We start from the raw sequence: 15,703 nt of genomic DNA, 5'->3' as shown, positions 1-15,703 counted from the left end.
AAGTGGAAGGATAGCAATACCAGAGGTGTCGTGGGAGCCCCTGCTGGGGTCCTCCTACCTGACTGCAGGAAGAATGAAGGGAACATGGCAAAGACTTCCTTGAGAAGGTGACACAACTCTCCAAGAAGAAGTTAAAAGAGGGGAAGGAAGGACTCAAAGTGTGTGTGAGGTGTTCTACGAAGGGTGAGCGGGACGATGAGTTCCCTCCAGCTCGTACTCGGTGAAGCTGTTTTTACCCACCACGTGGACAAGACAGCTGTAAAGCAAGGCATGTCAGAGAGAACTGTGAACTGGAGGCACGTTTGGATTGTAAATTCTGAGCCCAATCACTGGACAGCACAGAGAGTTCCCAAGGCCAACTGGGGGACAGCTGTCTCTATCACCGGGAGTAATGCAGAAACCAAGAAGCTTACTGGGGCGGCACTGTCACTGCTACCACTGGCGTCTTTTCCAAGCAGGGTGTGGGCACTTCCTAAGAGTGTACCCTCTACACTGTCGAGGCCTTTGTGTAGGATCATGTCGTGTAGGCTCTGATGGGCAAACCAGCCAATGCTTGTCTTCCCCACGCTGTGCCCCACACCTGGGGCTTTGTCCCACCTTCCTGCTCTCATCTACCTTATTCCTCCCTCTCATGGTTCGTACTTGGTGGCCTCAAACTGCCTTTCAGTGGTCAGGACCTCCCCAAACATGCCGCCTAACCATTCTTCCCGGCTTCCGTTCAAATATCCAGACTTTACCCGTGCCTCAGAAGCCAGTCCTTGGCACTACTAGTCTGAATTTTCTTGGTCTACCTAAGAATTGGGGCCAGTCTGACAAAGTCAACCTGCTGATGGGAGGATGATGGCTTGATGTGTTTGTTATTCTCTCCAGGTGAGAGATTCATATTCTAACCAAGTCTCCAGGGCAAGTAATCTCTCACCGCAAAGAGACACCAACCCACACCGACATGTGGGAAATTTAATCACTGTATCCCCTTCTCCTGCCATCCTGGTCAAAATTAACAACGTGGGCTCTGCACTGGCTGTTCTAGGTCATTCTTTTGTCCAGTCCACTGAGGTCCCTGTGTCTATCTCCGTACCGGTTTGTAAACTCCATGAGGGCAGCGCTCCGCATGAGCCTGCAGTAGCCGAGCTCAGGCAAAGTTGGCTCGAACTCATTCATCCAACAAATCTTCATGGAACTCCGACTGCGAGCAAGATACTGCTAGTTCTGGAAACAAAAAGGGGACCTGCTCTGAAGGAGCCAGTCCACTGTGTGCAAAATAATTCTGCTTCCTGATTTTGAAGGGTTACATCCAATGAGTGAGAAGAGATGATCCAGGCATAAATAAACCCACCCCAAAAGCCAGATTCATATAAATAGCAGTGCTTCCCACATTGCAGTAACAGCTCAGCTGAGTGAACTATATGGCCACGTTCCAAGACCCTGATATTGGGAGGAGAACAGTCATATTTGAATACAAAGGGTTCCCCCCCCCCCCAAGTTTTCTATTTTATTATGAAGGGTTTTGAGCAGTAAAGAGCCAAAATAGAAAATATATTCAGACCACCTGGATTCAGCGATTGTTAAGCACGCTGGCCTATTTACTTCATTTCTTTTTTATTTTTTTAAATAGGGAAATAAAGACTGCATATCGAGTCGTAAGTCCTTTAAACTTCTCCCTAATTCGGTTCTCCTGACTTTTTTCCAGAGGTCACTATTCTTCTCAAGTTACTGTGTCTCCCTCTGTTTATATTTTTAATTCTCTCACTCCATTTAGGTGGCCCAATAAACATGTATGGAGTTGGTTATGTTAAAGTTTACATGAGTGCATTCATACTGTGGATATTTTTTGCAAAAAGCTTTTCTAGTGAACATTTTAATGACGTTACGATATTTATTTTTGGATAAACTTCAGTTTACTTGCCCATTCATACACTGATAGACATCTGGCTTAATTCTGACTTCTTGTATCTCTTAGAAGTGGAATTTCTGGCACAGAGGGCATAGGCATGTTTAGTTAAAATGGGTGGTGAATGATGTATTTTTTTTTGAAAATAGTTTTTCTGTTTTTTATAACTACTTATATACCTTTCCTCATTATGTCTATTTTTATTCTTCTTCTTCTTATTTCAGAAAATTCCGTCAAGGCCTCATGCATTATCAATTAAAAGCAAAGTTGCACACATTCAAGTACTGTGCCAGAATATTCCCAATTACCTCCATTCCTTTTGAATAACAAGGTCACCTCATTCAGCCACTCTCTGCCTATCTGGAATCTGTCAACATCTTCACTAGGACCCTGTGCATATCAGCTTGAAATTGTGTACTGGGAAGAGTGCCAGGGATCTGAATAGTGAGATATACAGGAGGATCTCAGGAAAGGATTAGCTCGTGGTATCGTGACTCTCTCCCATATTAGGTGACTTCGTTACCTCCAAACGTTACCATTGCCAAAAAAATTCTTTCAAAACTGCTCAATTTTTGCAATAGTAGTCTACTGCATGGTCATTTGATATTTAAAATAAAAATTATGAAGCATTTTCTAGGGATTAAACAATGTTGCAGGTTCTTTGAATTCATTAAATCTCTTAATCTTTACCATAACCTTTAGACATAGGTATCCTTTATACCCTTTTCACCAGGGGAATATGGGTGTTGGGCTGAGGTAAGTAACCTTCCCAGGATGACACAGGCAAGAAATGGCAGAGGCAGGATTTCAAACCAAGTCTCGTGGGGCTCCAGAACCCACAGTGTTGGGCAAAGAGAAATGACACAGATTTTCATCTTCAGAAAAATACATAAAACCCTTTCCTGCCAAAAGTAAGAACTTGAATCTGATCAAAAGAAAACAAACCAAATTGAGAGACATCCTTCAAAACAATTGAAATATACTCTTCAAAAATATCAATGTCATGAAAGACAAAAACTGAGGAGGTATTCCAAATAAAGGGAGGCTAAAGACACATGACAACTAAATGTAATGCATTATCCTGGGTTAGAAGGGAAAGGATGTTCTAAAAGTGTTACTGGGATAACTGGCAAAAGTAAATACAGGGGGCGCCTGGGTGGCTCAGTCGGGTAAGCATCTGATTCTTGTTTTCCGCTCAGGTCATGATCTCATGGTTCATGGGTTTGAGCCCTACACTGGGCTCTGTGCTGACAGTGCAGGGCCTGGTTGGGATTCTCTCTCTCCCTCACTCTCTGCCTCACCCCCCTGCTCATGATCTCTGTCTCAGAATAAAAAAATAAAAAAAATTAAACACAGCATGTGTTTTAGATAATAGTATTAAATCAACATTGAACTTCCCAAATTTATCATAGCCTTTATGATTGCTAAAGAAAATACCCTTGTTCTTAGGAGAACCATCTCTTTCATTATTAGTAGTACTGATTACTTCTAATATAGCCAGAGATGACTTGTAATTCTTCTTCTATGAATATGCCATTGTTATCTTTTGGCAATTTAAGAATGAGAGCATGGTATGACTACATTGATTTCAATTTATTTTGTTTTGTTTTTAACTGAACATAATTGCATGCATATTGAGTGGATCACTGAGTCAGGGAAAGAATTGGAACAACCAGCCTGGAGGAAGAAGGAATTGACATTTGACAATGTCATTTTTAAGGATTTGGTGGGTTTCTTCAGTATGATCACCCTGCCCCTTAATCATTAACCATTCTCTATAAGGGCCATGAGTTCATTCTGCCTCATTAAATGCCAATTATACTCTTAGGTTTTAAATGTGGCATTTGTGTCTAAACTCAACTGCCAAGATATATTAAAAATGCATTAGCTTACTTTTAATTTAAGACCTACAGCCTTCAGCTAATTTAGGGGCAAAAGGGAGAAAACCCCATTATAAATTTTTAAATTAAATTGCTGCAGTAGGGGAGGGAAAACAGGGAAGGCCTTTAGGCCCTATAATCTTTTGAGACTCAATCTGAGGAGGAGTCCTACGTGAGGCCCTCCCCAGATGCTCAGATCTGGCTGTCAAGGCCCCTCCTTGATAGTCAAGTAGTTTGGCACTTGCTTATGACATCTGATTATTTTGTCAGGGGCAGTCACCAATCTCTGTCTCCCCTGTGAACTAAATGGATCTCAAGGAAAGATACTGGGTCAAAGATATTTCTTTTGACCTCTAGTGTCTAACCTAGTTTTTGGCACACAGAAAGAGGTCCATAAACATGTAATGAGTGAATCTAAATTGCATTTTTTCAAAAGAGCATATCCAGGGACACCTGGGTGGCTCAGTCAGTTAAGCGTCTAACTCTTGGTTTCAGCTCAGGTCATGATCTCACAGTTCACAGCTTCGAGTCCCGTGTCAAGCTCTCCTCTGGCAGCACGGAGCCTGCTTGGGATTCTCTCCCTCTGCCCTCTCCCCACTTGTGTGCGTGCTCTCTCTCTTTCAAAATAAATACATAAGCTTAAAAAAAAAAAAACAACCCAGGGGCACCTGGGTGGCTCAGTCGGTTGAACGTCTGACTTCAGCTCAGGTCATGATCTCACGGTTTGTGAGTTCGAGCCCCGCATCGGGCTCTGGGCTGATGGCTCAGAGCCTGGAGCCTGTTTCCGATTCTGGGTCTCCCTCTCTCTCTGCCCCTCCCCCATTCATGCTCTGTCTCTCTCTGTCTCAAAAATAAATAAACATTAAAAAAAATTAAAAACAAAACAAAACAAAAAACCCAAACATATCCATGTGTGTTTATAGGCATCTCTGTCGTATCTAAAAGTCAGGGTCTGAGCAATCCATCCTGCTTAGCCCTTAATTTTAGATAGAATTCTAATAAGCTCATCTAGTTTCCTACCTACAGTAGGGGAAAAAAAAAACTGAAACAAACAAAAACAAAAACAGAAGAGGGAATGTAGTCTGCTTCTAGAAGAGAGAACATTCATGGCAGCAATAAGTGAAAGACCAACAGAGATGAGGGAAAGAAAATTAGGAAAAGTGTGAGTCTGGAGATACTTCCTGTAACTGATATCAATAAGGACAATGTCGATTCACCAAAAGATGATTCAAGTACTCCAGGGTACTCCCCATGCTCAGATTCACCAGGCAGAGAAAAATCTGCGTGTGAAAGTTAAAAGAACTTTTAATTGTTTTTAAAAGAACATTTAACATTTGTTTATGTTAACAAACATAGAACATTTAAACTGAACCAACATAGAACATTTAGATCAAACATTTAATTGAACAATTGAACATTGACATTTAAATAGAACATTTAAATCTTTTTTTTTTTTTTGACATATCATCCCTGTCCAAAGTTTAATAGATGGGGAACTGCTATATGTGTTTTTTATTAATCGTTGTTTTTCCTGGACACTCATATGGTCCCTGCTTTTAATTTTAAAGGAGATAAATGAGAACATTCTGTATTTCTCCTTTCCAAAATGATCCCCAAAATGAATTACTTTCGTGGCCCTAGACCAAGTTTGGTCAGAAAGGAAACACGACTTTCCTCAGGCACCTTTGCCACCTCCTGAGAGGGGACAAGACGGGCAGGCATTCTCCTTCCCCTCCCCCAACACACACTCGCTGCATAAACACTGCACCAGCCTGCGTGGCAGAGTTAGGTCAGAAAACAGGGCCTTCTACCCCTCCATCCTCCTCTTACGCCACTAGCTCCCAGCCTCCCGGACTTCCTGAAGGGGTAACATCCTGGGGACAAGCAGCCTTTGTCAGTCTCCGCCTTGACAGGAAAAAAAAAAAAAAAAAAAAACCTCCAGGGCGTCGCTGGAGTAATGGACACAGAAGCATCAACACATGGCCGCAGAGCAGTTGATCCAAACAGCTTCCCAGAGGGCCTCATGGGAGCCTCCGCCCGCATTTCCAGTGCAGCACAGCATGATCCTTGGCAAGGCGTAACTTTTCAGAGCTCAGAAGCAGCTGTCCTGGCCACCCAGTTCCCATTCCTTCAGCCAGAGGCCTTTGCAGAACTCCCTGCCTCTGGTGTCCAAGGCTTGCAGCCTTCCAGAGATGCCCCCAGCCCAGCACTCCTGCTGGCTAGTTCACACCAGGCCCCCACCGCTCTCAGAGCCCCAGGAAATAGGGGAGGGGGGTGCTTGACAAGCTCCTTGAGTTCCGCCCAGTTTCTCAGGGCTGGGCCCCACTCCGAGGAATCCAGCCTCTCTCCTTTGCCAGAGCTCTGTGCACTGTGGTGAGGGAACCGCTGGGCCGTAGCTCAGGCCTTGGGATCAGGCTGTGTCAGCGAAGACGTGAGGATAGAGAACGGGAGATCGTCACATGCCCCCCACGTCCAAGCAGTTCTTAGGATTAGAAGCACCGTGGTGGCCTGTTCTTCAGGTACTTTTGAAAACTAAGAGCTGTGTAACTAGATACTTATATAGTCTAACGCTTGCCCTTTAATAACTACTTTTCAAAATAAACAATGGAAACTGTGTAAGCACATTGCAAGTCTCCATACGATTTTAGAAAATTGGGGCATTTCATGCAATTTTGTAAATGTATTGCTTCGGTAAGCTTTCACTTATTTTAAGAGGGAGAGAGAGTGCGAGAGCAAGCAGGGGAGGGGCAGAGTAATCCCAAGCAGGCTCTGCACTGTCGGCACAGAGCCCGACCCTGGGCTCGATCTCACAAACCGTGAAACCATGACCTGAGCTGAAATCAAGAGTTGGACGCTTCATCTACTGAGGTGCCCCAATACAACTTTTTATATCGCTTAACTCAGTGAGTAAAGAGGTTCAGAGATTAGAATACATCTTTGGAAAATGTGTTCACCAGAAATCCAGCATCTGCTTTACTAGAAGAAAGAGTTTCTGAAAAAGGACAAAATGGTAGATATGAAGAGAGGGAAGACATGGGCAGGAATGGGATATGATGTTTGCTGACACTAAAATCCCACTGGCAAAAAATGCCCCAGGGCCTACAAATCGGTCACTTTGTTCCTGTCCAGTGCTGCCACACAGGGCCATCTGCAAAGTGCAAGCCGTCCTTAGGCAGGCTCAGTATCTGTGCTGTGTGGTCAGGTCACAGCGAGGGTCTAATACACCGGCCAACTTGGGAATACTGAGCCACCAAGAGTCCTATATATATGATGATACCCAGGCCCAGACAAAAATGGTGATGGGGACATTTGTTATCTGGGCCAGGACACTGGGATTAGTATTCCAGATACACAGAAAAGAAGAAGGCTGCCCCGATCCCCAGGGGTAGAGAGTTATCCAGGGCGGCAGGGATTTACCGGGAGAGGCCTAAGCCTGAGAGACTCATAGAATGTCATGGGGGGAGTGCTTTTGAGTGTGACATCACAGGGCAACCGGGAAGATGAAAAGCATAGGCTGCCGGAGGACATCAGTGCCCCACTGGCAAAAGCTTGACTGCAGTAGGAGGGGATGAAGCCAATAGAAACCACAACGAGAGACTAACACGGGGCAAGCCTCCCGATGATCTTACTGGAAGGCCTGAAACTGCTCATGGCTGCCAGTTCCACTCCCGGTTATGTAACCCTCTGTGGCGAAGCTGAGCTGAGTTGGTTTTCTGTCACGTACAACCAGAATGAACTGACGGACTTGGTAGTTTTTTGATATCATGTATTTCCTCATACTTATGTGAGAAGAACCACAGAAAGGAGAGCTTATAACTCAAAACCTGCTGGAGAACAGTAGTCTAGAATATTGAGAAACAGAATAAGAGGACTGCGGGAGTAAGGGCCCTTATTTCCATGATATAATTTGTGTTGTAAATAATAATGACAGCTAATTACATCTATTACAAAAGGGATACTCTTCTGACTCCCTTTATGTATGATTTCATTTCACTCTCCCCAAAACTCCCCGAGGTAGGTGCTAATATCATTGCCCCCATTTTTCAGATGAGGAAAACCAAGGAATAGAAAGATGAGTAACTTGCCTGATGCTACCCAGCTAAGAAATGGAAGACCTACGGTCCAGACTCCAGGCAGTCTGGTTCCCCACCCTTAACCACTACGCACATGGTCGCTCTTTAAACATAAAGGAATTTGCTAGCATGACTGGTGGCTTGGAAGTCCTGCTTGTAAAAAGTATTATAAATGTTGCGCTTCCTTTGATCTATTGCATTATTCTCTTAATGACTGATTCCCTTGGATAGCTAGCCACATATGAAAATGAAAGTCCAAAAAGCAAAAGCCTCTGAATTACATTTGTTTGCGTTGTAAGATAAAGAACTGTACACTATTTCATTCATTCACGTAAGAAATCTTTAAATGTTTGCAAAAAGTTTATGAGAGAGAGAAAGACAGAGCAGGATAGGGACAGAGAGAGACAGGAAGAGAGAGAGGGTCCCAGGCAGGTTCCGCTGGGGAACCAGCTGCCCTCAGCCCGACGTGGGGCTGGAACCCACAAACCGTGAGGTCGTGAGCTGGGCCAAAACCAAGAGCTGGATGCTTAACCGACTGAGCCATTCAGGCGCCCCAGCTTAAAAATTTTTAATAACAAAGCCCGTGAAAATTGTCAAAAGAGAAAACACAAACAGAATTTACACTTGGGTCTACATCTTGGCCACTAATAGGAAGAGAACTATGAGGAAGGAAAAAGCAGGTAATATTAGTTGAAAAAGGGACCAGGACAAACTAAAAAAATATAGAAAGAGATCGAGACAGCAAGGCAGAGAAAAGCAGGTATTAAATTATGGGAAAAAAAGGAATATACCCTTGCAGACTAGAGGCACTGGCAAAAAGACAAAGTCAGAGAGAGAGGGAGAGAGCAAGCCACAGGAAGACAAAATACTACCCACCGAAATAGAGCTAGATTGTCAGTTCCCTGAGGACAAGTGTGTCTGTTTCATTTGCTGCTGGTTTCCCTGGAGCCAAGCACAGTGCCTGACAGAGAGTAGACACTCAAGAAATAACCGTTGTCTGAATACATGAAAAAGTGAGACAAAGAAACACACAGAAGACCACAGATAGGAAAGAAGTCTGGCTAGTTATTAAGTGTAGAGAGTATGGAGTCGGGTGGATCTGGTTTCAGATCCTGGCTTTGTATCTTCAGATTTGCATGATTTGGAGTAATATGCCCGCTACTTGTAATATTTCTGCGTTTCAGTTTCTTCCTATGTAAAAGTAAGGCCAGGTTCCAGACACTTAGCTCTTTTTCCTCTGCAAACCAGCCCTCTGTACTCTGCTCTGCAATGCTGGGGCTACGACTACATTTCGGCTCTGCCAGCTGGCTGAGAAGGAGGAAAGGGCTTGTTCCTGCTTCCTGTTCCTGAGAGCTTCATTTTCCCCCAGGCTTCTTCACCACAGCCACAGCAATTCTTTTATACAGTTTGCAGTTCTCCCAGCTTCCCTGGGCCCCCCTCAGGAGCCCCCGTGCCAGCACGGGCCTAAGGTTTGGGTCTGAGTTCGCCTCCTCCACATTCCTAAGTTTGAATGATTCCAGCCTCTTCCCTTTGCTCCCCCAGCAGGGGTGGTACCTGCTTCCTACAGCTACTGCCTCCTGGATACCTTAGAGTTCTCTCCTTACTCTTTTAGTTACTAGTTATCAGCTTCATACCTGGTTAACAAGTCTTTCTGTTCCATTTTCTATGTTTATTTATTTTTTTAATGTTTATTTATTTTTGAGAGACACAGAGACAGAGTGCCAGCAGGGGAGGGGCAGAGAGAGAGAGGGAGACACAGAATCTGAAGCAGGCTCCAGGCTCCAAGCTGTCAGCACAGAGCCCGATGCAGGGCTTGAACTCATGAATGGTGAGATCATGACCTGAGCTGAAGTCGGATGCCTAACTGACTGAGCCGCCCAGGCACCCCCTGCTGCCCCCCTCACTTTTCTATGTTTAAATTTTTTTTTTCAACGTTTATTTATTTTTGGGACAGAGAGAGACAGAGCATGAACGGGGGAGGGGCAGAGAGAGAGGGAGACACAGAATCGGAAACAGGCTCCAGGCTCTGAGCCATCAGCCCAGAGCCCGACGCGGGGCTCGAACTCACGGACCGCGAGATCGTGACCTGGCTGAAGTCGGACGCTTAACCGACTGCGCCACCCAGGCGCCCCTCTTTTCTATGTTTAAATAACTAGCATGGTTTCTCTCTCCTGCCTGGACCCTGGTTAAAACAGGATAGTAACACCTACTTCACGAAAGTGTGAGACTAGATCCCTAATGTGCTTAGAATATTGCCTGACTGCAGTTAAGAACTCAGTAACTGTGAACTATATAATATAGAGAGACACAGCAGAACATTAAGCCAATAATACTGGAGATGGCAGAAATGGGCTTTCATGGCGCAATACCTTGATTTTATGACCTTTGAGGACTTTGACAGGTGAGCTCTGCCTTTACAGCTACAGGTACAGATAAAGTATCCAAGTCAGATCCCATATGTCATTGAATCTAAGATACCATTGATTGTCACACACATCATTAATTCTGTGTATGACTAAGAAAATTACTAACTACTACCAATTAAACTATGGTATATTATAGATCATGGGGCTTATTTTGATATTAGAAATACTAAAATGTGAAAAAATGTATACCTTTGAATTGATGAAATATAGTATTTACAGTGAACCGTGGTGAATTTTAGGTAACACTTGGATGAATCTATAGTCATTCTTTATCCCTTCCTCTCTAGTAGCAACACTAAACACACACACACACACACACACACACACACACACAGGAAAAGTGAGGACGAAGAAAACCATTTCCTGGTCCTGTGTGGATCCTTATTCAAGGGTCCCTGAGGAAGCCAAGAGTTGGAAACTGGCTCCCACGAATAAATCTTTGATTTGGTTTAGTCTGCCTGTTTTGACCAAGAGCTACCCTCCCTCACCCAGCAAAGCCTTCCAGAGTATTCTGAGCAAAGTAAGCTAGCGCACAAACCACAGGCAAATCTGAAGTTTGCTTTCTGTTCAAACGGAGCAGGAATGAGAGCCTAAAGTGGAAAGTGCCCTCACTTATTAGCATGATCGGTGGTCTGAACTAAAATTATCCTGTGCTCAGAACACCCTGCGGGCTTTTATGCATCAAGCTTTTTAAAGCTTCAATCCAAATATGTTTTGGAGTATAGTTATAATCAGAAAAACAAGTAATGCAAAAATAACTCTTTATGAGTTCATGTATTTCCTGCCCCAAATAAGTTCTCACTGTAGCTGGCCCTGCACAGCCCCGATCACGTGGGGAACAGCCTGGGACTGACTCCACATCACGCGGGTTCAACACTGCCTGTCTCTGTATCAAATCAGTGACCACAAGAAAGTGATGAGTGGCTGGGCAGAGGGCAGAGAGAAAGATAGGTGAGAGACATATTGGCAGTTGAAGGAGAATGAGGGCTAGGTGAAAACTCTCCAGACAGCTTTCATTGGCCACGGTTGCTATTCTTTAGTTTCACCCACTGGTCAAATGGTGGGGGCAGGGCCGGGGGCAGCTGCTGTCTGTCTCTTTCCACCCTCCATCCTCTGACTTGGTCTGAAAGTGGAAAATTGCCACAGGGCCTCGAGCCTCTTCTAAAGCTCTGTGCACTCTGTTGGCAAACGTTTGTTTAATAACCCTTGCTATGCTTCTCTGTCTTAACTTCCAAATCTGTGCCTGGGATGTGTGAAGAGGAAAATTCAGTCCTGACACATAAGACTATCAGAAAGGGGAAGGTATGGGCTGCCCAAAGAGGAGGAAAGGGATTCCGTGGGACTGTGGAAGTGCTTGCTTCATGGAGGTAAGATTCTCTCTCAGAACCCCTAAACAAATTGCTGGAAAGAATATAGAGAGGAGGTGTAGAGAGGGAATTAGATTAATCAGGTGCTGCATCATGTGCCCTGTTTATTGCACACTCACTGTATAACTAGCATTGTGCTAGACACTAGGGATACAAAGACAAGTAAGAGAGTTCTAGCCTCTAGGAGCTCCCAGTCTAGTCAATGTGTAAGCAACCCAATACTTCCCCAAAGTAAAAACCAAGTTGAAGAGTCAGGGCCCGCAGAAATAGCAAAGGAGGAAGTGAATTAAGAGGCAATGACCCCAGGACGTTTGCACCTGTTCTTTTCCCTCAGCTGGAAGCTGTCTCTGGAGATATCCTTGTGGCTCACTCCTTCAGTCATGCTCAGAAAAAAGCCAGCATCAGGGAGGAAAGAAAGTTAGATGAATCTGTAGGGTTTGTAGCATCCCTGGGACCTTCTGATCCAATCAAATGTACCAAATATCTTACTGTATTACTCACCAACTTTGCTCACAGTACTTTCCTCATATGTGGGTCAGCTTTCCTCTGTACCAAATCTCTCACAGATGGTCAGTATTTCTAAATAACATGTGTTCTGGGATAAGCCCCTCACAGAAACCTAAGTCAAGCCCTCTCTTTGTTACTCAGTCATCAAGGTCCCCCTGTGCAGTAAAGACATGGCCCCCTGGAGCTCCAGGCTGCAGCGTAGTAGTGGAGGTCAAGGACAAGGCTGTGCTATTGCTGGCTGGCATGGCTCATGAGAACGGGTGATTAAAGTCTTAAGAATTTTACAAGCCAGCTGATGACATGTTGGTGGCTTGAAGTCAACCGTGGTGTGATTATTCAAACCATCCAAACCAGCCAATGGTACATATCACGGCTCCTTTTTCTCCTGTAAAGCCAGTTTTGAGCATTTACTAGCACACCATTGCCAAGGACGATCCTTCTGGGTTTTGCAGGGAACAGCTCTGAGCAAATGGTTCCATTAGCGAGAATGAGACAACACGTGTGGAAAGGGACAGAGAACGGCACCCTCCTTGACCCTAAGCAAGGACCAAAGTCCTCACAGGCTCCATGTTCACCAACTCCCCAAGGGAGGGGCTGGCAAACTTTCTGTAAAGGGCCAGAGTCAGTATTTTCAGCTTTACTGGCCATCTGGTCACTATTGCTACTGTGCACGTCTGCCTTTGTAGCACAAAAATAACCGTAGATAATATGTAAACATTTGCTGTGGCTGTATTCCGACAGAATTTTATTTATGGACACTGAAATTTGAATTTCATATCATTTTCACATGTCACAAAACATCATTCTTCTTTTGATCTTTGTTCAGCCATTTCTAAATGTAAAAACCATCCCATGCTCACAGGCTGTACAAAATCAGACAGCGGGCAGGATTTGGCCTGTGGGCTTGTAGTTTGCCTAACACTGTCTTGGGAGAGAGATGACCCCCGTGTCTCAATGAGTAGTGGTGACAATTCTCATTATTGACAAGTTTTTGCACCGAGTGCCAGCCTAAGAGCTTTATATGCATTTGCTCACTTAATCCTTAAAGCAGTCCAAAAATAAATAACATTATTAAGGCTGAGAGAAGAAAAATAGCATGGTCAAGGTCACACAGTGGGAACATGGCAGAGCTGGCGAAGGATTTGGACTCATTTTTGCCTCATTTAAAGTCTGTGCTCTCAGCCTCTGCTGCCCCAATTTGAAATCCTGGGTCTTGTGTGCAGGAAATAACCCTGATCATTCGCCCCCAGCTCATACCTTTATCCTCCTTCAGCCATCGCTTGCAGCCAGCCCATCTTTCTGGAACCACCCTTCTCCGCATTCACGGGTCCTAGAAGTCATCCGGTAAACTTGCCTTAGGACGGGCAAAGTCACATTTATAACTTTATCTTTTAGAAAGAACTCCATAAAATGTGCACATAGGTTGAGTAACACTTGTAACTTCTTTCCAAAAACCAGCCTAAAAAGAGGCACCTGGGTCACATGAGGATCCACGTGGAGCCCTGGGCTGGACTTCACCCTCGACTGACACAAGAGCAAGTGCAAGCTGACAAATGTCTTCTCCAACTCAGGAGCTGGCAGGACAAAGCCAGGAGCTCTGTTTTGACCATTTTTAAAATAAGGTACAGAAAATTAACTCTTGAGAGGACAGGGAGTCCTGGAGGGAAAAAAATTATTTAGTGTGTGTGTGGGTATGTGTGTGTATTTATGGAAGTGATATTCTGAAATGAAAAAAACACACAAATTATAAGGTTAAATTATTTCTAGGAAATTAAATGTCATAATTTCTGTAATTATCTCACTACTTCAGTAAAAAAATCTGATGAAGCGTGTTAATATTGTTAGCTCTAAGTGAGACGTTTCATTATTCACCCAAAAAATTTAAACCCCTTAAAACAAATAGCATGATTGAACAAGAGACAGATTTTTCAAGAACAGAAATACGTTGTTTACCTCAAGTTCTAAGATAAATCAGAGGGATGGTGACCTAGGTGCAGTTGAGCGGTGTCCTGACGATGATTTTCCAGTTTAGGTCAGCTCTGGCCACAAACGATCCTTCACTTGGCCATTAATTTTACTCAGCTTTGAAACAGGCCCAATCTATCCTTGCCAGTAAAACTCAGAAATCCAGGCACACGTTTAAAGGGAAATTTAGTTCAACCTTGAAAACCAGGATGAACAGATACTGGCTTATGAAGAAAGTTGATGTGTCCCCTTGGGAAGCTAGCTCTTTAAATAATAAAGTGCCATCCATGCCTGCTTGACCTTGAAAAAGGTCAAGCTACTGGTGATGGAGCCCAGGCTTCAAAAGAAGAACCAGATGTCAGAATGGGAATGATCAAGAAGACTGATACTGATGATGCCAAGTGCTGGTGAGGCTTTGGGGAGGGAGGCACATGCATGCACTTTGGATGGGAGTTTAAATTGGTGGAACCTTCCTGGAGAAAAAATTGGCAACATGTAGAAAAGCCTGTTTAAAAGTCTCTACCTTTGGGTCCTCTGGGTGGCTCAGTCAGTTAAGCCTTTGACTTGAGCTCAGGTCATAATCTTGTGGTTCACAAGTTCAAGCCCCATGTCAAGCTTGGGCTGACAGCTCAGAGCCTGGAGCCTGCTTCAGATTCTGTGTCTCCCCCTCTCTGCCCCTCCCCCGCTCACGCTCTGTCTCTCTGTCTCTCCCTCAAAAATAAATGAACATTAAACAAAAAAAAATTTTTAAGTCTCTGACTTAGAAGTCCCACCCCTAGAAATTAGCCCTAAGGAAATAACTGGATAAACGTGTTAAAATAAACAAACGGGGCACCTGGGTGGCTCAGTTGGTTGAGCGTTTGACTTCGGCTCAGGTCATGATCTTGCAGTTTGTAAGTTCAAGGTCCACAACCCGCTAGCTGCTGTCAGCGCAGAGCTGGCTTTGGATCCTCTGTCCACCTCTCTCTCTGCCCCTCCCCCACTTGCATGCTGTCTCTCAAAAATAAATAAACCTTTAAAAAATTAATTAAATAAACAACAGGATGTTAATTACCAGAGAGTTTATAGTACTGATAAATTAAAATGACCTGAACATTTAACAGTAGGAATTTGGTTACATAATTATGACATCAATACAATGAAAAGTATGAAGCCATGCACTAGAATGATATGGCTCTAATGTTTGTAAACGTGGAAAAAGAGATGTTCATATACTAGTAAGTGGAGGAAAACTGGGTCCTCATTCTACTAGGGAGAGGCGCACGTATGTAACTAGAGAGGGTTCTGGAAATAGTGATTCGGGAGCTGTGGCAAGACAACAATGTCAATTTCAATATCAACCGCAGTGCTAGGAGTGGACAAAGAAACATTAGACACCTGTCTTTGTTGAGGAAACTCCAGATACATCCCAAGAACCCAGAGCCCCACCGATGTGACATCAAGATCCAGACTAAAAGCAGGAGTCACGTCAACATTTCTACATGACAAAGAGACCGGGCCCTGCCAGGATGCCACATTTGAATGACTGAGCAGGCTAGACCTCAGTATCCGCAGCAAGAGAGAGAGATCATTCACAGCGACTTCCTGGAGCTGA

At 44.2% G+C, this 15,703-nt stretch overlaps 1 long non-coding RNA gene across 1 annotated transcript in view; it reads right to left on the bottom strand.

Annotated features, from left to right (window-relative positions):
* Positions 1-14,057, bottom strand: part of LOC123386647 — a 34,710-nt gene extending 20,653 nt beyond the window's left edge. The window contains exon 1 of the long non-coding RNA XR_006600866.1: positions 13,402-14,057. This is a non-coding gene — a long non-coding RNA (uncharacterized LOC123386647). The remainder of the gene's footprint in view (positions 1-13,401) is intronic.
* Between the last annotated feature and the right edge of the window lie 1,646 nt (positions 14,058-15,703).

The sequence above is a fragment of the Felis catus genome, chromosome B4 (assembly GCF_018350175.1).
Source record: "Felis catus isolate Fca126 chromosome B4, F.catus_Fca126_mat1.0, whole genome shotgun sequence".
In the NCBI taxonomy this organism is placed as follows: domain Eukaryota; kingdom Metazoa; phylum Chordata; class Mammalia; order Carnivora; family Felidae; genus Felis; species Felis catus.
The sequence above is the reverse complement of the archived record's forward strand: the minus strand, read 5'-3'. Positions and strand labels throughout refer to the sequence as shown.